The sequence below is a fragment of the Coregonus clupeaformis genome, unplaced genomic scaffold, assembly GCF_020615455.1.
Source record: "Coregonus clupeaformis isolate EN_2021a unplaced genomic scaffold, ASM2061545v1 scaf0107, whole genome shotgun sequence".
NCBI classification, from domain to species: domain Eukaryota; kingdom Metazoa; phylum Chordata; class Actinopteri; order Salmoniformes; family Salmonidae; genus Coregonus; species Coregonus clupeaformis.
Genome location: NW_025533562.1, coordinates 90,801 through 113,500, shown reverse-complemented (window position 1 = coordinate 113,500; position 22,700 = coordinate 90,801). Strand labels below are relative to the sequence as shown.

The 22,700-nt window shown below is 42.1% G+C and overlaps 1 protein-coding gene across 2 annotated transcripts in view; it reads left to right on the top strand.

Annotated features, from left to right (window-relative positions):
* The first annotated feature begins 1,414 nt into the window (after nucleotides 1–1,414).
* LOC123483404 (3-hydroxybutyrate dehydrogenase type 2-like) overlaps nucleotides 1,415–22,700 on the top strand; it is a 43,363-nt gene continuing 22,077 nt past the window's right edge. The window contains exons 1-2 of one of the 2 annotated variants that reach the window (XM_045213388.1): nucleotides 1,493–1,507; nucleotides 3,067–3,117. The gene's annotated coding sequence lies outside the window, so the exon portion shown is untranslated. Of the gene's footprint in view, nucleotides 1,508–3,066; nucleotides 3,118–22,700 lie in introns of both variants that reach the window. The other variant, XM_045213387.1, reaches the window with a different exon arrangement.

Genomic DNA, 22,700 nt, shown 5'->3' with positions numbered 1-22,700 from the left:
ACTTGCCGCACTTTCAGATTCAAGCACGGTCGCCATTTCCTCTCTCGACACGATGTCCAACTCCCTCCTCTGACATGCACTGTCAACTGTGGGACATTATATAGATAGGTGTGTGCCTTTCCAAATCATGTCCAATCAATTGAATTTACCACAGGTGGACTCCAATCAAGTTGTAGAAATATCTCAAGGATGATCAATGGAAACAGGATGCACCTGAGCTCAATTTCGAGTCTCATAGCAAAGGGTCTGAATACTTATGTAAATAAGGTATTTCTGTTTTTTATTTTTAACTCATTTGCAAAAATGTCTAACCTGATTTCACTTTGTCATTATGGGGTATTGTGTGTAGACTGATTAGGATTGCTTTTATTTAATTAATTTTAGAATAGGGCTGTAATGTAACAACATTTGGAAAAAGTAAAGTGGTCTGAATACTTTCCGAATGAACTGTATATGTTATCCTGTATGAGCTTTTGTGCTGAATACATTACGTTGTTACAGGTGTCAAGCGTAGGGGCATGTGGCAGCAGTGTGTAGGAGGGAGGTTCCTAGGTGTGAGAAGTGTGCAGAAGGGCATGAGACAAAGGAATGTGTAGCATTGGGGAAAGTAGTGGAATGTGTTAATTGTAGGGGTGCCCATGGGGCTGGGGATCAGAAATGTCCGGTGCGAGAGAGGCAGGTTGAGGTTTCCAGGGTTAGAGTAGTGCTGAGGCAGTGAAGAAAGTTGAGGAAGATGGGTCAAGGGGAGGGATCCTGAGAGGATTGGTGTGAGTAGTAGATCTGTTCCAGTACAAAGGGATAGGCCAACAAGTGATATATGCTTCAGTAAGATTGGATTTTTTGTGTTTTATAGCAATGGTTATTAACTGTACTGCAGGGTTGGAATGTAAGTCGCAGAAAATTGAGGGTGTGGTGGCAGCTGCTGAGAGGTATTTGGGTGTACGAGATTTGTGGGTTCGATTCCCATGGCCCCCCATGGGAATCGAACCCACAACCCTGGCATTGCAAGCGCCATGCTCTACCAACTGAGCTACTGGATTAACTTGCAAGGTTGAAGTGTTACTTGTTTCTATTGCCTTTTTAGCATATTCTATCCTCTTTGTCATCCCATCAGTTTTGAATAAATATGTATACATTTTTGATAACAATGTCTAGTTGCATTTTGAATTTATGTGTTTGGAGTGACTGCCAGATGGGAGAGTTTGTTTGATAGGGTCCGAGAGGTTGGCCGGGGATAGGGTTTGGGTGGTATTAGTAAGGTTTGTAGGGCTTTATTTTATTATAAATACAGGGTTAAGTAACATAATATAGTGATAGAGAGGTCGTGACCGGCCTCACATTCCACCGTTCAGTTGGTTACGATCCACTAGTACAAATCTAAAGAAGAAGAATCAGCTCGCGAGCTACTTCCTCATACAGAAGCCAATAGGAACTTAGTAAATGGGCACGAGGCAACTCCTGACTGACGTTCAACGTGTGGTTCATGGTCTGTTGTTGCAGAACGCAAGTAAGTTGTTTCAAGTTCTAAATTGTCCTACAAAGTTATTTTTGCCCTTTCAAAACAGCATGTATCACGCATATGAATGTGGATAGTTTGATATTTAATTGCAAATGTAACGTTATGTAATGCATCTCCGTTACACACGTTTGCTGTAGATCAAAATAGTATTTGCTTGTAACAATTTTGCACGCTGAATAGTTCAAACAAAACAGTATGATCCTAGCTATTGGATTAACTTGCAAAAGAATAACAAAGTAGAATAGGAAAGTATGTTTTAAACTGCGAGGAAATGTCATTGTAAAAAATAGATGAGGTTGACATGCCTTCAATTCTTGTCAAACCTAGCACAATATTGGACTAAATGAGTTTAACGTTACTCCTTAGTCCAAGGACCTTACCTCTGTTTAAAGATGCACTATGCAGAAATCGCTCAGCCATTTCCTGGTTGCTAAAATCTAATCGTTCGCCTCATTTCAGTTTATGTAACAAAACAAGCAAGTTCATTGTACAAAACAAGCAAGTTCATTGTACAATCTAAACCGCTGTAAAATATCGTTTTCATCACCAAAAATATTGTATTTTCAGCTGTTTGAAGAATGTAAGAACGGGAAGCATAGATATGGCTCACATAGAACAGATCTACTGCTTCTTAGACTTACTTTCAATGATAATGACAGATCTATAACAAACATTTATTTGGGAATTTGGTCGGGTCACCCAAAAAGTTACATATTACAGCTTTAATAGTAGAACCGCCATAGGCCAACGGCCACTGATGTTGTAAATCAAACAAATCTTCCCAACAAAAGCTATGTACGGCTCCTTCACGGACTTTCCTAAATTTATTTTACGCTGCTCGTTTGTCCGAATTTTGAAATCACAAGTATTTAGACCCTTTTTACCAGTTTTGTATATATATATTTTTTCACCTGTTCCCAACTTAACCTGCCAAGCCCATGTGCTTTAGGACGTTGGTACCCAGCCAGGCGCTAATGCGTCTCGCTCTCTTCACCGAATGAATGAAACATTGATGAATGGGCGATAATTGTGCACCTTACTTCACAATTACATTTTAATTAGGCCTAACTGAATGATAAGGAGGGTGAAGAGGTTGATTTCATTTAGAAAGACAATAGTGTAATGATGAGTTTGAGTTATGCCTATTTATCAGCACCAAATAATTTGATCGCGCTCCTTGGGGGTTGATACCATTCTCTTTTACGTTTTACTTTGTAAAAATAAGCTGTTACAGGACTGTTTCATTTACTGTAACTCTATTACTAATCAAATGTATTGTAAGGGAAACAAAAGCATGCGATGTGTTGCAGTAGGCCTTTAGAATACTGCAAAACATATCCTTGACTCTATCCAAGTTGATGCGAGGGAAACAAACGATGCCAGTCAGCCTACACAGCCGGCCCATCGAAACTATACCGAAACTAATTTCACACATAATAAGAGTTAGCCTATAGACAATATTAAATTGACAATAATCTGATGAGTGACATTATTAGGTTATCAGTTATGAAATTGTACATGAGATGGGCTCATCTTGTAATTAACAGATGCAGGAAAAGGAACATCATTTGATCAAATCCTCCTTCAGTCGCATGCAGGTAAAACGTTTTGATTTCTCTATAGTATCAGAAAGAGAATTTTCTGCAGTTTCTATGACACTTACCTTTGTCAAATAACTCAAAATTCAAGAGGTGCAGCTCTATTTCAAAATTTCACTGTTTCCAAGAATATCCGTCCATGCATTCAGCACATGACCACTCGCGCGGCAGCATTTCTCTGGCTACTAAGCAAAAACGAGTAACATAAACTTACATTTAAAATATGCTATTCTGTCGTCAATGGATGAATGGGCAATATAAACTGATAATAGTGCATGTGACTTCAATGAACTGAATGATGAGGAGGGTGATTTGAATTTGATTGATCTGAATGATGAGGGTGAAGAGGGCTGATTGAATTTAGAACAATAGTGTAATGATGATGATGAATTGTGGGCGGATCTAATTATTTTTATTATGAAAGGCTGGAAATTGTGTATAATTTCCCCACGGAAAGTCAAAGCAGACACTGAGTACAACATACAATGTGTGTACAATGGCAAGCCGAACCAAACAAATGGATGCACTGACAGATTTGCAAATGCTGCAGAATTTAGATGAGTCGGATGGAGGATCAGATATTGAGCTTGAAATCGTTGCTGATGAAGAGTCTTCCTCTGATTCTGATGTTGGCTTCGAGCCTCAGCCTCCGATGCCTGACCCTCGCAGAAAAACCAGAACAGAGCCAACTGTAAGTGACATGCAGATGTTGCAGCACATCAGAGATTGTACTGTTGCTCATGCGCACAGTAAAGGAAACAGTACATGGGACATGTCTATGGATGAACTCTAAGCATTTATTGCACTCTTGTATGTGCGTGGGGCATACGGCGGAAAGAGCATGGATGTGGAGTCATTGTGGTCTGATAGGTATGGGGTGGACTTTTTCCGAGAGACCATGCCACAGAACCGCTTCAGAGAGATTATGCGACACCTGCGGCAGCTGCAAACGAAACAAGGCCCATGAAAACTGTGTGCAGTGCAACCGATTTATTTGTGGGGCTTGCTCTCACAAAGCCCAGAAGCTGTGTGCTGACTGTAGACCCGAAGCATAAATAGAACACTAGATTGATTCATGCATAAAGGCACGCAAAGGCACAATAGTGTCCAATACAATCAACAAATGACTGTTTTTATATCTTGACATTAATATATTTCCACTAATATTTATTTATACAATTCATCCTTTACAATTGTTCATGCACTAGTGCTTTTATTTAGAAATACAGCAAATAATTTAACCTGTGCACCTGGCTGGTTATATTATTATTATTATTATTATTATTATTATTATTATTATTATACAGTACCAGTCAAAAGTTTGGACACACCTACTCATTCAAGGGTTTTTCTTTATTTTTACTATTTTCTACATTGTAGAATAATAGTGAAGACATCAAAACTATGAAATAACACATATGGAATCATGTAGTAACCAGCTTTGCACACTCTTGGCATTCTCTCAACCAGCATCATGAGGAATGCTTTTCCAACAGTCTTGAAGAAGTTCCCACATGCTGAGCACTTGTTGACTGCTTTTCCTTCACTCAGCGGCCCAACTCATCCCAAACCATCTCAATTGGGTTGAGGTCGGGTGATTGTGGAGGCCAGGTCATCTGATACAGCACTCCATCACTCTCCTTCTTGGTCAAATAGCCCTTACACAGCCTGGAGGTGTGTTGGGTCATTGTCCTGTTGAAAATCAAATGATAGTCCCACTAAGCGCAAACCAGATGGGATGGCGTATCGCTGCAGAATGCTGTGGTAGCCATGCTGGTTAAGTGTGCCTGGAATTCTAAATGAATCACTGACGTGTCACCAGCAAAGCACCATCACACCTCCTCCTCCATGGTTCTAGGTGGGAACCACACATGCGTTGCAAGCGCTATGCTCTACCAACTGAGCTACACAGGGCCCATATGTGTTATTTCATAGTTAAGATGTCTTCACTATTATTCTACAATGTAGAAAATAGTAAAAATAAAGAAAAACCCTTGAATGAGTAGGTGTGTCCAAACTTTTGACTGGTACTGTGTGTATGAATGTATGTATGTATGTATGTATGTATGTATGTATGTATGTATGTATGTATGTATGTATGTGTGTGTGTGTGTGTGTGTGTGTTATTGAGCCAGCCCTTATTGAACCAGCCCTTCACAGATAAAATCAGTCTTTGATTATGGCATAGTGTGACTTCACCATAAACATGGATGATACTTTGGTGGCCTTATTTCAACCTGGAGTGACACGGACCTGATGCAAACAGTTATCTGATACACATTGTGCGTACATACTGTAGGACCCAAGTTTGAGACCCCTTGCCCCATGTCAGGTAGCCTATAGCTGCAGCAGGCACTTTCATATTCCATACACAGATGTCCAGTGCAGACAGTATCCTGTTACTTTTAACGCCACGCTACCGGAAATCATTCCTTTTCAACGGAAGAAATAGACATGAGGAGACATTTGGTGGTTTAACATTTACATTTTAGTCATTTAGCAGACACTCTTATCCAGAGCGACTTACAGTTATTTTTACTATTTTCTACATTGTAGAATAATAGTGAAGACATCAAAACTATGAAATAACACATATGGAATCATGTAGTAACCAGCTTTGCACACTCTTGTAGTAACCAGCTTTGCACAATCATACATTATTATTTATTTATTTATTATTTTTTATTTAATTAATTTTTTCATACTGGCCCCTCATGGGAATCGAACCCACAACCCTGGCGTTGCAAACGCCATGCTCTAACAACTGAGCTACATCCCTGCCGGCCATTCCCTCCCCTACCCTGGATGACGCTGGGCCAATTGTGCGCCGCCCCATGGGTCTCCCGGTCACGGCCGGCTACAACAGAGCCTGGATTCGAACCGTGGCACAGCTAGCACTGCGATGCAGTGCCTTAGACCACTGCGCCACGCGACTAGAGGCCTCACAACCAATGTTCCCTCTAAGCTGCGCAGCTCCCCTGGGACTGCCACGCAGAATAAATATCAGCCTTCACAGAGAAGCAAGATATGTTACTCCACTCAACTTTCTAGAGTTTTTCCCCCTTAGTTAACACTATCAACATTTCATCGGAGTAGGATTCTATTGCATTGACACTCACAACTCTGTCCGTACTCTACACAGACTGGTGCGGCATAACCAATCAGAGCAGCTGTAGGCCTATATGCAGATAGACCATTGCCATATATGGATCTGTTCCATTGACTTTGAACTGGACTATGTTTACAGCATGAGTGGTCGTATGTAGACGGGCTTGTTTTGAGATCAAAGCGAGAGCTGCATGTAGCGACGTGTGCACATTTGTTCATATCCTTTGCTAGTTAGTGAGTTATTAGGCCAGTTTATAGATAATTTTTAGTCAGCAATGGGGGAGTGATTGCTTCCTACCAGAGCACAAAACGTATACATTTCTAGACATCTTTGAAAAGCAATTTGGGTAAAGAGCTTTTCTTGTCTTTAAAGGGGCAGTGTTGGCTACTTAGCTTGAATAAGCCAAGTAGCCAATAGGCAGAGGGTAGCATAATTTGTCTGATTCGCTGTAATAATGGTATGGGAATAATAATGCATTTTATTTTGTAAAGTGGTTTCTTGCATCAAACAACACAACATTTTCAGTCACCTCCTTGTCTGAAGGACAAGTGGATAAACAGGTTAATGTCAAGTCCCGTATGTTTTTTTCAAATGTCTCATGGAATGTAGGTCTACATTGAACACCACACATTGGCTGCTACTGTAGGCTGAATGATAGAACAGCTATTTCCATGTTAGTGTTATGGGATGCATTTTCTCCACTGTTTTTGATGGTAGGCCACTCTGGTAGGTCTACATTATGATCAAATAGTCACAAGTAGCCTACTTGACCATTGTCTGAAACTGTAAAAGCGGGTACAGCCGCAGAGTTCACAGTAAACTTGCACTGGAAGTTGCACAGAATTTTCACAACGTTCAACTTTGCGCTCAGCAGACCTGAAATTTGCTCAGTACCCAAAAGAATTAGAGGGAACATTTCTCACAACCTAAATGCTTTCAGCTGCTGGCCTCATGAAGGAGATATAAGGCCCCACTGTTCAGCAAGAATAGGAGCAGGGCCAGTTTCATTCCGACGGCCATCAGGCTGCTGAACAGTGGGACATAGGACAGATGTGGGCCCAATACATGGCTGGACAGACTGTGAATATGTGTAATAACTTTCCAGTGGTTTTCTGAATTGCATGTATTATTATAGTCAGTAGTGGAAAAAGTACCCAATTGTCATACTTGAGTAAAAGTAAAGATACTTTAATAGAAAATTACTCAAGTAAAAGTGAGTCACCCAGTAAAATACACTGCTCAAAAAAATAAAGGGAACACTAAAATAACACATCCTAGATCTGAATGAATGAAATAATCTTATTAAATACTTTTTTCTTTACATAGTTGAATGTGCTGACAACAAAATCATACAAAAATTATCAATGGAGGTCTGGATTTGGAGTCACCCTCAAAATTAAAGTGGAAAACCACACTACAGGCTGATCCAACTTTGATGTAATGTCCTTAAAACAAGTCAAAATGAGGCTCAGTAGTGTGTGTGGCCTCCACGTGCCTGTATGACCTCCCTACAATGCCTGGGCATGCTCCTGATGAGGTGGCGGATGGTCTCCTGAGGGATCTCCTCCCAGACCTGGACTAAAGCATCCGCCAACTCCTGGACAGTCTGTGGTGCAACGTGGCGTTGGTGGATGGAGCGAGACATGATGTCCCAGATGTGCTCAATTGGATTCAGGTCTGGGGAACGGGCGGGCCAGTCCATAGCATCAATGCCTTCCTCTTGCAGGAACTGCTGACACACTCCAGCCACATGAGGTCTAGCATTGTCTTGCATTAGGAGGAACCCAGGGCCAACCGCACCAGCATATGGTCTCACAAGGGGTCTGAGGATCTCATCTCGGTACCTAATGGCAGTCAGGCTACCTCTGGCAAGCACATGAAGGGCTGTGCGGCCCCCCAAAGAAATGCCACCCCACACCATGACTGACCCACCGCCAAACCGGTCATGCTGGAGGATGTTGCAGGCAGCAGAACGTTCTCCACGGCGTCTCCAGACTCTGTCACCTCTGTCACATGTGCTCAGTGTGAACCTGCTTTCATCTGTGAAGAGCACAGGGCGCCAGTAGCGAATTTGCCAATCTTGGTGTTCTCTGGCAAATGCCAAACGTCCTGCACGGTGTTGGGCTGTAAGCACAACCCCCACCTGTGGACGTCGGGCCCTCATACCACCCTCATGGAGTCTGTTTCTGACCGTTTGAGCAGACACATGCACATTTGTGGCCTGCTGGAGGTCATTTTGCAGGGCTCTGGCAGTGCTCCTCCTGCTCCTCCTTGCACAAAGGCGGAGGTAGCAGTCCTGCTGCTGGGTTGTTGCCCTCCTACGGCCTCCTCCACGTCTCCTGATGTACTGGCCTGTCTCCTGGTAGCGCCTCCATGCTCTGGACACTACGCTGACAGACACAGCAAACCTTCTTGCCACAGCTCGCATTGATGTGCCATCCTGGATGAGCTGCACTACCTGAGCCACTTGTGTGGGTTGTAGACTCCGTCTCATGCTACCACTAGAGTGAAAGCACCGCCAGCATTCAAAAGTGACCAAAACATCAGCCAGGAAGCATAGGAACTGAGAAGTGGTCTGTGGTCACCACCTGCAAAACCTGTCCTTTATTGGGGGTGTCTTGCTAATTGCCTATAATTTCCACCTGTTGTCTATTCCATTTGCACAACAGCATGTGAAATTTATTGTCAATCAGTGTTGCTTCCTAAGTGGACAGTTTGATTTCACAGAAGTGTGATTGACTTGGAGTTACATTGTGTTGTTTAAGTTTTCCCTTAATTTTTTTGAGCAGTGTACTACTTGAGTAAAAGTTTTAAAGTATTTGGTTTTAAATATACTTAAGTATCAAAAGTAAATGTAACTGCTAAAATATACTTAATAAATAATTTCAAATTCCTTATATTAAGCAAACCAGACGGTGCCATTTTCTTTTCTTTTTTTATGTAATGATAGCCAGGGGAACACTCCCAACACTCAGACAATTTACAAATGGTGCATTTGTGTTTAGTATGTCCACCAGATCAGAGGCAGTAAGGATTACCAGGGATGTTCTCTTGATAATTACGTGAATTTGACAATTTACCTGTCCTGCATTCAAAGAGAGTACTTTTGGGTGTCAGGGAAAATGTATGGAGTAAAAAGTACATTATATTCTTTAAAAATGTAGTAAAGTTAAAGTAGTTAAAAATATAAATAGTAAAGTACAGATACCCCCAAAAATGTACTTTAAAGTATTTTTACTTAAGTACTTTACACCACTGATTTATAGTGTATTGTTTTTGTGTAATTTCAGCAAGCCATGACACCCACCATCTCAGATTGTTCTGAAATCGTTTCTGTAGTTAGAAGCGGATAAGATTAGCATTCCTGAAACATTTTTGTTTACATTTTATTTGATCTCTTGAGAAATTAAGCTAATTGATTGAACCCAAATTTGCCCTTTTCATTTGTAGGATTCACATCAAATCAAATCACATTTTATTTGTCACATGCGCCGAATACAACAGTTGTAGACCTTACTGTGAAATGCTTACTTACATGCCCTTAACCAACAATGCAGCTCAAGAAATAGAGTTAAGAAAATATTTACTAAATAAACTAAAGTAAAAAAATTAAATAATCAAAAAGAACACAATAAAATTACATAACAATAACGAGGCTATATACAGGGGGTACCGGTACCGAGTCAATGTGCGGGGGTACAGGTTAGATATAAACAGATAATAAACAGCGAGTAGCAGCAGTGGGTGGGTCAATCTAAATAGTCCGGGTAGCCATTTGATTAATTGTTCAGCAGTCTTATGGCTTGGGTGTAGAAGTTGTTAAGGAGCCTTTTGGTCCTAGACTTGGTGCACCGGTACCACTTGCCGTGCGGTAGCAGAGAGAACAGTCTATGACTTGGGTGACTGGAGTCTTTGGCAATTTTTGGGCCTTCCTCTGACACACCTAGTATATAGGTCCTGGATGTCAGGAAGCTTGGCCCCTTTGTATCGCCTTACAGTCAGATGCAGAGCAGTTGCCATAAAAGGTGGTGATGCAATCGGTCAGGATGCGCTTGATGGTGCAGCTGTAGAACTTTTTGAGGATCTGGGAACCCATGCCAAATCTTTTCAGTCTCCTGAGGGGGAAAAGGTGTTGTCGTGCCCTCATCACAACTGTCTTGGTGTGTTTGGACCATGATAGTTTGTTGGTGATGTGGACACCAAGGAACTTGAAACTCTCAACCTGCTCCACTTCAGCCCCGTCGATGTTAATGGGGGCCTGTTCGGCCCTCCGTTTCCTATATTCCACGATCAGCTCCTTGGTCTTGCTCACATTGAGGGAGAGGTTGTTGTCCTGACACCACACTGCCAGGTCTCTGACCTCCTCCCTATAGGCTGTCACATTGTTGTCGGTGATCAGGCCTACCACTTTTGTTTCGTCAGCAAACTTAATGATGGTGTTGGAGTCGTGCTTGGCCACGCATTTGTGGGTGAACAGGGAGTACAGGAGGGGACTAAGCAAGCACCCCTGAGGGGCCCCAGTGTTGAGGATCAGCATGGCAGATGTGTTGTTGCCTACCCTTACCACCCGGGGGGGCAGCCCGTCAGGAAGTCCAGGATCCAGTTGCAGAGGGAGGTGTTCAGTCGCAGGGTCCTTAGCTTAGTGATGAGCTTTGAGGGCACTATGGTGTTGAACGCTGAGCTGTAGTCAAAGAACAGCGTTCTCACATACAGTTGAAGTCGGACGTTTACATACACCTTAGCCAAATACATTTAAACTCAGTTTTTCACAATTCCTGACATTTAATCCTAGAAAAAATGTCCTGTCTTAGATCAGTTAGGATCACCGCTTTATTTTAAGAATGTAAAACGTCAGAATAATAGTAGAGAGAATTATTTATTTCATCACATTCCCAGTGGGTCAGAAGTTTACATACACTCAATTAGCATTTGGTAGCATTGCCTTTAAATTGTTGAATTTGTGTCAAACGTTTTGAGTAGCCTTCAACAAGCTTCCCACAATAAGTTGGTTGAATTTTGGACCATTCCTCCTGACAGAGCTGGTGTAACTGAGTCAGGTTTGTAGGCCTCCTTGCTCACATATGCTTTTTCAGTTCTGCCCACAAATTGTCTATAGGATTGAGGTCAGGGCTTTGTGATGGCCACTCCAGTACCTTGACTTTGTTGTCTTTAAGCCATTTTGCCACAACTTTGGAAGTATGCTTGGGGTCATTGTCCATTTGGAAGACCCATTTGCGACCAAGCTTTAACTTCCTGACTGATGCCTTGAGATGTTGCTTCAATATATCCATATAATTTTCCTTCCTCATAATGACATCTATTTTGTGAAGTGCACCAGGCCCTCCTGCAGCAAAGCACCCCCACAGCATGATGCTGCCACCCCCGTGCTTCACGGTTGTGATGGTGTTCTTCGGCTTGCACGCCTTCCCCTTTTTCCTCCAAACATAACGATTGTCATTATGGCCAAACAGTTCTATTTTTGTTTCATCAGACCAGAGGACATTTCTCCATAAAGTAAGATTTTTGTCCCCATGTGCAGTTGCAAACCGTAGTCTGGCTTTTTTATGGCGGTTTTGGAGCAGTGGCTTCTTCCTTGCTGAGTGGCCTTTCAGGTTATGTCGATATAGGACTTGTTTTACTGTGGATATAGATACTTTTGTACCTGTTGTTCTGGGATTGATTTGCACTTTTCGCACCAAAGTATGTTAATCTCTAGGAGACAGAACGCGTCTCCTTCCTGAGCGGTATGAAGGCTGCGTGGTCCCATGGTGTATATACTTGCATACTATTGTTTGTACAGATACACGTGGTACCTTCAGGCGTTTGGAAATTGCTCCCAAGGATGAACCAGACTTGTGGAGGTCTACAATTTTTTCTGAGGTCTTGGCTGATTTCTTTTGATTTTCCCATGATGTCAAGCTAAAATGCACTGAGTTTGAAGGTAGGCCTTGAAATACATCCACAGGTACACCTCCAATTCACTCAAATGATGTCAATTAGCCTATCAAAGCTTCTAAAGCCATGACATCATTTTCTGGAATTTTCCAAGCTGTTTAAAGGCACAGTCAACTTAGTGTATGTAAACTTCTGACCCACTGGAATTATGATACAGTGAATTATAAGTGAAATAATCTGTCTGTAAACAATTGTTGGAAAAATTACTTGTTATGCACAAAGTAGATGTCCTAACAGACTTGCCGAAACTATAGTTTGTTACCAAGAAATTTGTGGAGTGGTTAAAAAACTAGTTTTTATGACTCCAACCTAAGTGTATGTAAACTTCCGACTTCAACTGTAGGTATTAATTTTCTCCAGGTGGGAAAGGGCAGTGTGGAGTGCAATTGAGATTGCATCATCTGTGGATCTGTTGGGGCGGTATGCGAATTGGAGTGGGTCTAGGGTTTCTGGGAAGATGGTGTTGATATGAGCCATGACCAGCCTTTCAAAGCAATTAATGGCTACCGACATGAGTGCTACTGGGCGGTAGTCATTTAGGCAGGTTACCTTCGCTTTCTTGGGGACAGGGACTATGGTGGTCTGCTTGAAACCTGTTGGTATTACAAACTCAATCAGGGACAGGTTGAAAATGTCAGTGAAGACACTTGCCAGTTGGTCAGCGCATGCTCGGAGGACACGTCCTGGTAATCCGTCTGGCCCAGTTGCCTTGTGAATGTTGACCTGTTTAAAGGTCTTACTCACTTCGGCTATGGAGAGCGTGATCACACAGTTGTCCAGAACAGCTGGTGCTCTCATGCATGCTTCAGTGTTGCTTGCCTCGAAGCGAGCATAAAAGGCATTTAGCTCGTCTGGTAGGCTCGCGTCACTGGGCAGCTCGCGGATGGGTTTCCCTTTGTAGTCCGTAATATTTTTCCCTGCAGCCCTGCAACATCCGTCGAGCGTCAGAGCCGGTGTAGTAGGATTCAATCTTAGTCCTGTATTGACGCTTTGCCTGTTTGATTGTTCGTCTGAGGGCATAGCGGGATTTCTTACAAGCGTCCGGATTAGTGTCCCGCTCCTTGAAAGCGGAAGGTCTAGCCTTTAGCTCGGTGCGGATGTTGCCTGTAATCCATGGCTTCTGTTTGGGAAATGTACGTACGGTCACTGTGGGGATGACGTTGTCAATGCACTTATTAATGAAGCCGGTGACTGAGGTGGTATACTCCTCAATGCCATTGGATGAATCCCGGAACATATTCCAGTCTTCCTGCTTTCGTTTTTGCTTGTAAGCAGGAATCAGAAGGATATAATTATGGTCAGATTTGCCAAATGGAGGGCGGGGGAGAGCTCTGTGTGTGGAGTAAAGGTGGTATAGAGTTTTTTTTCCCCTCTGGTTGCATATGCGACATACTGGTAGAAATGAGGTCAAACGGATTAAGTTTCCCTGCATTAAAGTCCCCGGCCACTAGGAGCGTCGCTTCTGGATGAGCATTTTCTTGTTTGGTTATGGTCTTATACAGCTCGTTGAGTGCGGTCTTAGTGTCATTATCGGTTTGTGGTGATAAATAGATTGCTACGAATAATATAGATGAGAGTTCTCTTGGTAGATAGTGTGGTCTGCTGCTTATCATGAGGTATTGTACCTTTAATATTAGACATCGTGCAACAGCAGTTATTGACAAATAGACACACATCCCCGCCCCTCGTCTTACCAGACGTAGCTGCTCTGTCCTGTCGATACACGGAGAAGCCAGCCAGCTCTATATTATCCGTGTCGTCGTTCAACCACGTCTCTGTGAAACATAAGATATTACAGTTTTTAATGTCCCGTTGGTAGGATAGTCTTAATCGTAGATCATCCTGTTTTTTTTCCAATGATTGCACGTTTGCCAATAATACGGAGGGAAGCTGTGGTTTACCTACTTGTCGGCCGAATTCTTACAAGGCACCCTGCTCTCCTCCCCATTTTCCTCCATCTTTTCTTCACGCTGATGACGGGGATTTGGGCCTTGTCATGACAGATCAGTATATCCTTCACGTCAGTCTCATTAAATAAAAATGATTTGTCCAGTTCGAGGTGAGTAATTGCTGTTCTGATGTCCAGAACCTCTTTTCGGTCATAAGAAACGGTAGCAGCAACATTATGTACAAAATTAGTTACAAACAATGCGAAAAAACAAACAAAATAGCACCGTTGGTTTGGAACCCGTAAAACGTCAGCCATCCCCTCCGGCGCCATTTGTATGTCCTCAACAAATATAGAACCCAACATCCGATTTGGACCAAACTTCTTCTTACCATTGAGTAAGACATGAGGAATCCAATAAAATTGTCAAAAGCCACCTACAGGCCCCCCACACCAATCCCACCCCAACAACCAGTGAACAGTATCAGTTCAATTTGCCGTTGAAGCCGCTTGCATTCTTTACCATAAATTAGTGTGAAAGTACCAGGTTTTGCCCACTAGATGTCGCTGTTCCTGCTACTGCCACCACACTCGTTTATCCATTTTCTTGGTCTCTTGTGTTTATTAAATTGATCACAACATTTTCTTTGCAACTTCGGATAGAAAACCAATAGCTTTTGTTCATGATGAAAACAAGTTGAATTGGTCAATCCAGTCCTCCATGAATGCCATTCAGTTTGTCCTCCTCTTAGCTAGTGCTTCAACCCAACTCTCCTTGAATAGTCCAAGAAAATGGCAGCTCTCTGATAAGGCTATCTGCATGGTCAAAACTGATCTATTATATTGACAAGATAGTCGAGTGAGGGCTCTAACAACGGAAATTCATGTCCTCAAAGGCAGGCAGGCGAGAGGAGTCGAGATCAGGTGGAACCATTTTAGCCAATGAGAGGGCAGATGTGCGTGTGAACAACAGGCACAACTCCGCTAACTTTTTTTAAGTTGCCGAAATGCCTTGTGCATTCATAACCTAACCATTACAAAACTTCCTGTCGATCAAAAGCCTCTCGTAGCAAATTAGCAATAAAAAATGTTGTTGACCAAATTCGACACACTCATTGACCTCAATACAAAAATTCATTACTTCGTGATTTTATTTTGGTGGACAGATTTTGGCTGGAGTAAAACCCTCTCACTCTTCCTCTGGTATGGCCCAAAACTTTGATGGAGAAATGGGCTAGTGACTAAAATGTTGACAACCCTAATAAAATGATAAACCATTGCATGGCAGTCATAATGATATTCAATACAATTATTAGAAAACATTTATATGTAGTGCGATTAGTGAGATTTACCGTTAAACCCAACCCAATACCATTCCAAAACACTATACAGTGTGTTTGGGACTTTTCTACCATTGAAGACCATTAGAGACCATAACATTGAAACCATTAACTGCTGTAGCCTAATGGTTTGCTTGTTCGCCAGGAATGGTCTAACTCAGCGGTCTCCAACAGGTCGATCGCAAGCTACCAGTAGCTCGCAGCCCACCTATGAGTATCTTGCCAAACAATTCTGAAAGTACATGCAATTTTCACATGTTCCACCAGAAAACTTTCATAAACAAATCTCACAAGTATCAGACACCGCAAGTTCCCAGCTACTATCTAATCAACGCAACAATAACATTATCCTACCCCTGGTTAGCCACTATTGGCTTAAAAAGCCAAACCTAACACTATCTGCCAATTAATTTTCAGCAATATTGCCACTGTCTGCCTGTGTGGTGCGCGCGTTTGTCCCATCACTCCATGTGTAGCCAGTTGATGTGATAACAGTCTTGTGGGTTGACCGATACTTTCCCCAAAACCTTCTCAAGTAAATGTTAACTGCAAAGTAGTCTTACCTGGCAGAAGTATATCATGAGTAAGTATATCATTTGTATCTATTTGTTATTTGCAAACTTGGCCATGAAATGAGCAGCAGCAGTACAGAACCATTGCTAGACCGGCACATTCCTCACTCGCTATATGAGCAATTAAAGGGCCAGATGCGCAGTTAAAGGGGAATTACATTACTTTATTTTTTATTTTTTATCCAGACCTAAAGGAAATTGTATTCTGATTTGATTTAAGCATTGACATGGACTCAGAACATCCCATTTCGTTTTTTCTCTATGAACAATTGTAATTTTGAGAGTGAAAAACTAAAAATATCTAAAACCAGAAAGAATAAAACTGAACATTAATTTGGGAAAATATCCAACAGAATTTTATAGGCCCCCTCTTAGTTGTTTATGAACTATTATTTTACCAGGAATATTGACAGAAAACATAGTGCACTACTTTCTCTTGTACACTAATGACCCGGGGAAGAGTTGCAGGGGAGAGGAGAAGAGAAGAATGTGCCTATTTGAAAGCTAGAAAAAAATGAGTAGCTCGTGACATTTTTAATTTTTTAAAAGTAGCTCTCATGTTAGAAAAGGTTGTAGACCCCTGGTCTAAATAATCAAGACATTTTTTTTGAAGGGAATAAACCACACACAGAGGGGGCTGTTTCCTGGACACACATTAAGCCTAAGAGAAGGATAAACTGCTTTCATGGAAGACTGGTTTGAATTGGGAGGATGACCAAACGCTATTGGTTTTCTACTCAAAGTTGGAAAGAAAACGTTGTGATCCATTTAATAAACACGAGACCAGCAAAATAGATAAAATGGTGTTGTTGCAGGAACAGCGGCATCTAGAGGGCAAAACTTGGTACTTTCACACTCATTTATGGTCAATAATGCAAGCTAATTTCTCTAAACGGGAAAAAACCATCATCAGATTCACAGGGAATACATTACAAAGATAAAGAAGCAGCTCCATACTACTTGTCAGACATAGAGAACTGATACTGTATGCTAGTTGTTGTGGTGTGGGGAGTCCATGGGTGGCTTTTGATCATTTTAATGGATTAGTCATGTCTTACTCATTGTTAGGAAGAATGATGTTCCAAATCGAATATATTTATTGAAGATTATATGAATCCTATAAATTCAAATGGCCAATTTGGGTGCAACCAATTAGCTTAATTTCTCAGATCAAATTATATTTCAACAAAATAAGGTCTCAGGAATGCTAATCTTATCTAACTACAGAAACTATTTCTGAACAATCTGAGATGGTCGTGTCAATCCTGTTTTTATAATAATAATGTAAAAAAATTGGTGCAATGACTCAAAAGGAATTTCAATGTAAATGCACATTTCGGCGACGTTACCGGGTAATAGCCCATCGGGAGTTTTGCTTTGACAAAGGCTACCTCCAACATTCTCTTTTGCATGCTGTTCAGAAGATATACAGTTGAAGTCGGAAGTTTACTTACACTTAGGTTGGAGTCATTAAAACTAGTTTTTCAACCAATTCTTGTTAACAAACTATAGTTTTGGCAAGTCGGTTAGGACATCTACTTTGTGCATGACACAAGTAATTTTTCCAGCAATTGTTTACAGACAGATTATTTCACTTATAATTCACTGTATCACAATTCCAGTGGGTCAGAAGTTTACATACACTAAGTTGACTGTGCCTTTAAACAGCTTGGAAAATTCCAGAAAATGATGTCATGGCTTTAGATGCTTCTGATAGGCTAATTGACATCATTTGAGTCAATTGGAGGTGTACCTGTGGATGTATTTCAAGGCCTACCTTCAAACTCAGTACCTCTTTGCATGGGAAAATCAAAAGAAATCAGCCAAGACCTCAGAAAAAAATGGTTCAGCCTTGGGAGCAATTTCCAAACACCTGAAGGTACCACATTCATCTGTGCAAACAATAGTACGCAAGTATAAACACCATGGGACCACGCAACCGTCATACCGCTCAGGAAGGAGGCATTCTGTCTCCTAGAGATGAATGTACTTTGGTGCAAAAAGTGCAAATCAATCCCAGAACAACAGCAAAGGACCTTGTGAAGATGCTGGAGGAAACGGGTACAAAAGTATCTATATCCACAGTAAAACGAGTCCTATATCGACATAACCTGAAAGGCCGCTCAGCAAGGAAGAAGCCACTGCTCCAAAACCGCCATAAAAAAGCCAGACTACGGTTTGCAACTGCACATGGGGACAAAGATCGTACTTTTTGGAGAAATGTCCTCTGGTCTGATGAAACAAAAATAGAACTGTTTGGCAATAATGACCATCGTTATGTTTGGAGGAAAAAGGGGGTGGCTTGCAAGCCGAAGAACACCATCCCAACTGTGTAGCACAGGGTTGGCAGCATCATGGTTGGGGTGCTTTTCTGCAGGAGGGACTGGTGCACTTCACAAAATAGATGGCATCATGAGGAAGGAAAATTATGTGGATATATTGAAGCAACATCTCAAGACATCAGTCAGGAAGTTAAAGTTTGGTCGCAAATGGTTCTTCCAAATGGACAATGACCCCAAGCATACTTCCAAAGTTGTGGCAAAATGGCTTAAGGACAACAAAGTCAAGGTACTGGAGTGGCCATCACAAAGCCCTGACCTCAATCCTATAGAACATTTGTGGGCAGAACTGAAAAGGCGTGTGCGAGCAAGGAGGCCTACAAACCTGACTCAATTACACCAGCTCTGTCAGGAGGAATGGGCCAAAATTCACCCAACTTATTGTGGGAAGCTTGTGGAAGGCTACCCGAAATGTTTGACCCAAGTTAAACAATTTAAAGGCAATGCTACCAAATACTAATTGAGTGTATGTAAACTTCTGACCAACTGGGAATGTGATGAAAGAAATAAAAGCTGAAATAAATCATTCTCTCTCCTATTTTTCGGACATTTCACATTCTTAAAATAGTGGTGATCCTAACTGACCTAAAACACAGGGAATTTTTACTAGGATTAAATGTCAAGAATTGTGAAAAACTGAGTTTAAATGTAGTTGGCTAAGGTGTATGTAAACGTCCGACATCAACTGTACCCACAAGGGGGAATCTCGGCTACAAGGTCGCTGAAAGTAGCGAGCAGCCTGACCTCCCCATTACGGCGGGTTTCCATGGAAAGCGACGACACACTTGATTAGTCGACAGTTGATTAGCCATGTGGCCGTTTATTTATTCATATATTTACTTTTTTTTAAGCAGCGAATAAGCGAACAGCATCCTTGGTAGTGCTAGGTATCAACAGCCAATCTATCACTGGCTGGAAACAATAGCGAGCCTTAATTCGTCAGTTGCGCTGGGATATCGCCGAAAATTTGCATAACGTTCAGCTTTCCAACTTGAGGCCCACCCTCTTCACGATCTGTTCGCTAATCTCACATTGTGTGCCGCTTTCCTTCCTTTGAAAATTAATACCGTAGACTCTGCTATTTTGTCGGCAGCCATCACCCCCAGTGGACAAGTGTTAGTGTTAGTAAGGTGTCCCACTACTCAAGGTTTTCTAACGCTAGCCAGCTTCAGTTAGCTTCACATGCCAGCTCAGGCTTCATCTGTACTACGACGGTGGATCCGTCTGCCTGCCGCTAACTCTAGCAGGCTTGGAACTACCGAACTCTTAATTGAGACGATGCTGAAACATCAATCCATGGGCGAGTCGGTGGCCTATTTTTTTCATTTGTGCCGAAATCAGCAGGCTATGGTTGTTGAAGTGCAGTCTATATTTTATTAATGCTGTCTTTGTTGTGCTTATCAATGCACAATTGGGCATTGGACGTTGGGCTGTTGGTTGACCGAGATTGTTTTAGTCAAGCAGTAATCTATCTATCTATCTATCTATCTATCTATCTATCTATCTATCTATCTATCTATCTATCTATTAATTAATCTAATCTAATCTATAAATAATCTCAGTGAACTAATCCATTGCGGAGGCCTAGACTAAAAGCCAATTCATGCTTGATCTGAAAATGTGGTCGGAGGTTTCATATGGAGGGTGTGACGCAATTGCGGAGCCTCGAGAGGCATGCAGAGGACAAATTGAGCTCCCTACCACATCGCCATGTGCCTCCCAAATGTTGTAACAATGCGGAGGGCTCTGTATAGCTCCGCATTGACATGATTGGTTGACAGTACAGTCGTGGTCAAACATTTTGAGAATGACACAAGTATTCGTCTTCACAAAGTTTGCTGCTTCAGTGTTTTTAGATATTTTTGTCAGATGTTACTATGGTATACTGAAGTATAATTACAAGCATTCCATAAGTGTCAAAGGCTTTTATTGACAATTACATTAAGTTTATACAAAGAGTCAATATTTGCAGTGTTGACCCTTCTTTTTCAAGACCTCTGCAATCCGCCCTGGCATGCTGTCAATTAACTTCTGGCCCACATCCTGACTGATGGTAGCCCATTCTTGCATAATCAATGCTTGGAGTTTGTCAGAATTTGTGGGTTTTTGTTTGTCCACCCGCCTCTTGAGGATTGACCACAAGTTCTCAATGGGATTAAGGTCTGGGGAGTTTCCTGGCCATGGAGCCAAAATGTTGATGTTTTGTTCCCCGAGCCACTTAGTTATCACTTTTGTCTTATGGCAAGGTGCTCCATCATGCTGGAAAAGGCATTGTTCGTCACCAAGCTGTTCTTGGATGGTTGGGAGAAGTTTCTCTCGCAGGATGTGTTGGTACCATTCTTTATTCATGGCTGTGTTCTTAGGGAAAATTGTGAGTGAGCCCACTCCCTTGGCTGAGAAGCAACCCCACACATGAATGGTCTCAGGATGCTTTACTGTTGGCATGACACAGGACTGATGGTAGCGCTCACCTTGTCTTCTACGGACAAGCTTTTTTCCGGATGCCCCAAACAATCTGAAAGGGGATTCATCAGAGAAAATGACTTTACCCCAGTCCTCAGCAGTCCAATCCCTGTACCTTTTGCAGAATATCAGTCTGTCCCTGATGTTTTTCCTGGAGAGGTGGCTTCCTCCCTGCCCTTCTTGACACTAGGCCATCCTCCAAAAGTCTTCGCCTCACTGTGCGTGCAGATGCACTCACACCTGCCTGCTGCCATTCCTGAGCAAGCTCTGCACTGGTGGTGCCCCGATCCCGCAGCTGAATCAACATTAGGAGACGGTCCTGGCGCTTGCTGGACTTTCTTGGGCGCCCTGAAGCCTTCTTCACAACAATTGAACCTCTCTCCTTGAAGTTCTTGATGATCCGATAAATGGTTGATTTAGGTGCAATCTTACTAGCAGCAATATCCTTGCCTGTGAAGCCCTTTTTGTGCAAAGCAATGATGACGGCACGTGTTTCCTTGCAGGTAACCATGGTTAACAGAGGAAGAATAATGATTTCAAGCACCACCCTCCTTTTAAAGCTTCCAGTCTGTTATTCTAACTCAATCAGCATGATCTCCAGCCTTGTCCTTGTCAACACTCTCACCTGTGTTAACGAGAGAATCACTGACATGATGTCAGCTGGTCCTTTTGTGGCAGTGCTGAAATGCAGTGGAAATGTGTTTTTGGGATTAAGTTCATTTTCATGGCAAAGAGGGACTTTGCAATTAATTGCAATTCATCTGATCAGTCTTCATAACATTCAGTATATTTGCAAATTGCCATCATAAAAACTGAGGCAGCAGACTGTGTGAACATTTATATTTGTGTCATTCTCAAAACTTTTGACCACGACTGTAGGTGGGGGCTGGCGGTACATCCTGTATATACACAAGCTCACTTACATTTACGTCATTTAGCAGCCGCTCTTATCCAGAGCGACTTGCTCAAGGGCACATCGACAGATTTTTCACCTAGTCGGCTCGGGGATTAGAACCAGCTACCTTTTGGTTACTGGCACAACCACTCCTTGACAACAGCTCTGCACTGCTCCGCGAAGCGCAAGAAGTATGAATTCCCTGATTTCTGCTGAGGCCATATCACCTTAAATGCTGCATGGCCAATGCAGACGTCGGATTGTCCTTGTACTTCTCTCTCCAGAGAGTCTTCCCGTTCTCATTGTCTGAGTGGACACATTGTTTGCAGAGTGCACAACCTATGCTACACTTGTGAGAAACAAGTTTTGGTTTATTTCATTCCATTTACGAGTTTTGTCAATTTAGTCATTGTCTTTTGTTTGGAGCGCTCCTGTCAATGTTGAGTAAGGACGCGCACGCATAGAAGTAGGCCTATAGGCTACCTGGCCTGCACGCAAATGTAGGCATATATATGTGCCCATTTGGGGATCTGATAGTATTTCTGATTGGTTTAAAGCACCACCACTAATGACCTGTGGAGCTTCTCAAAGTAATGTTTTCTTCACCTCAAACAGCAAGCAAACAAAGTCTGTTTTTACTTCCATTGAGAATTACAATAGTTCCTCAATGTATTTAAAAAATCTTTCCAGCTCTCTCGGTTTCGATAACCACTCAGCGTGAAAGGGAAAAATGTCATGCTCTGATCCAGTGGAAACGTCATAAAATAGGCCTACCTGATTACTTCTTATCAGTGCTTGACTTGGACTGAAATAGGTTCCGGTACTCATTTTGGGTGCTGGTACTGTTTATATTTAGGTGCAGGAGCTCCACAATATTTTTGAGCTAATATTTTATAAGAGGAACAGGAGCTCAAGCAGTAGAACATTTAAGTTGCCGGTACTCAGCTCCTGTGAGCTCCTGCCCAAGTCAAGCAATGCTTCTTATCCCTTGCGCAAATAGCCTATAGCTGTGTCTGTCCCGA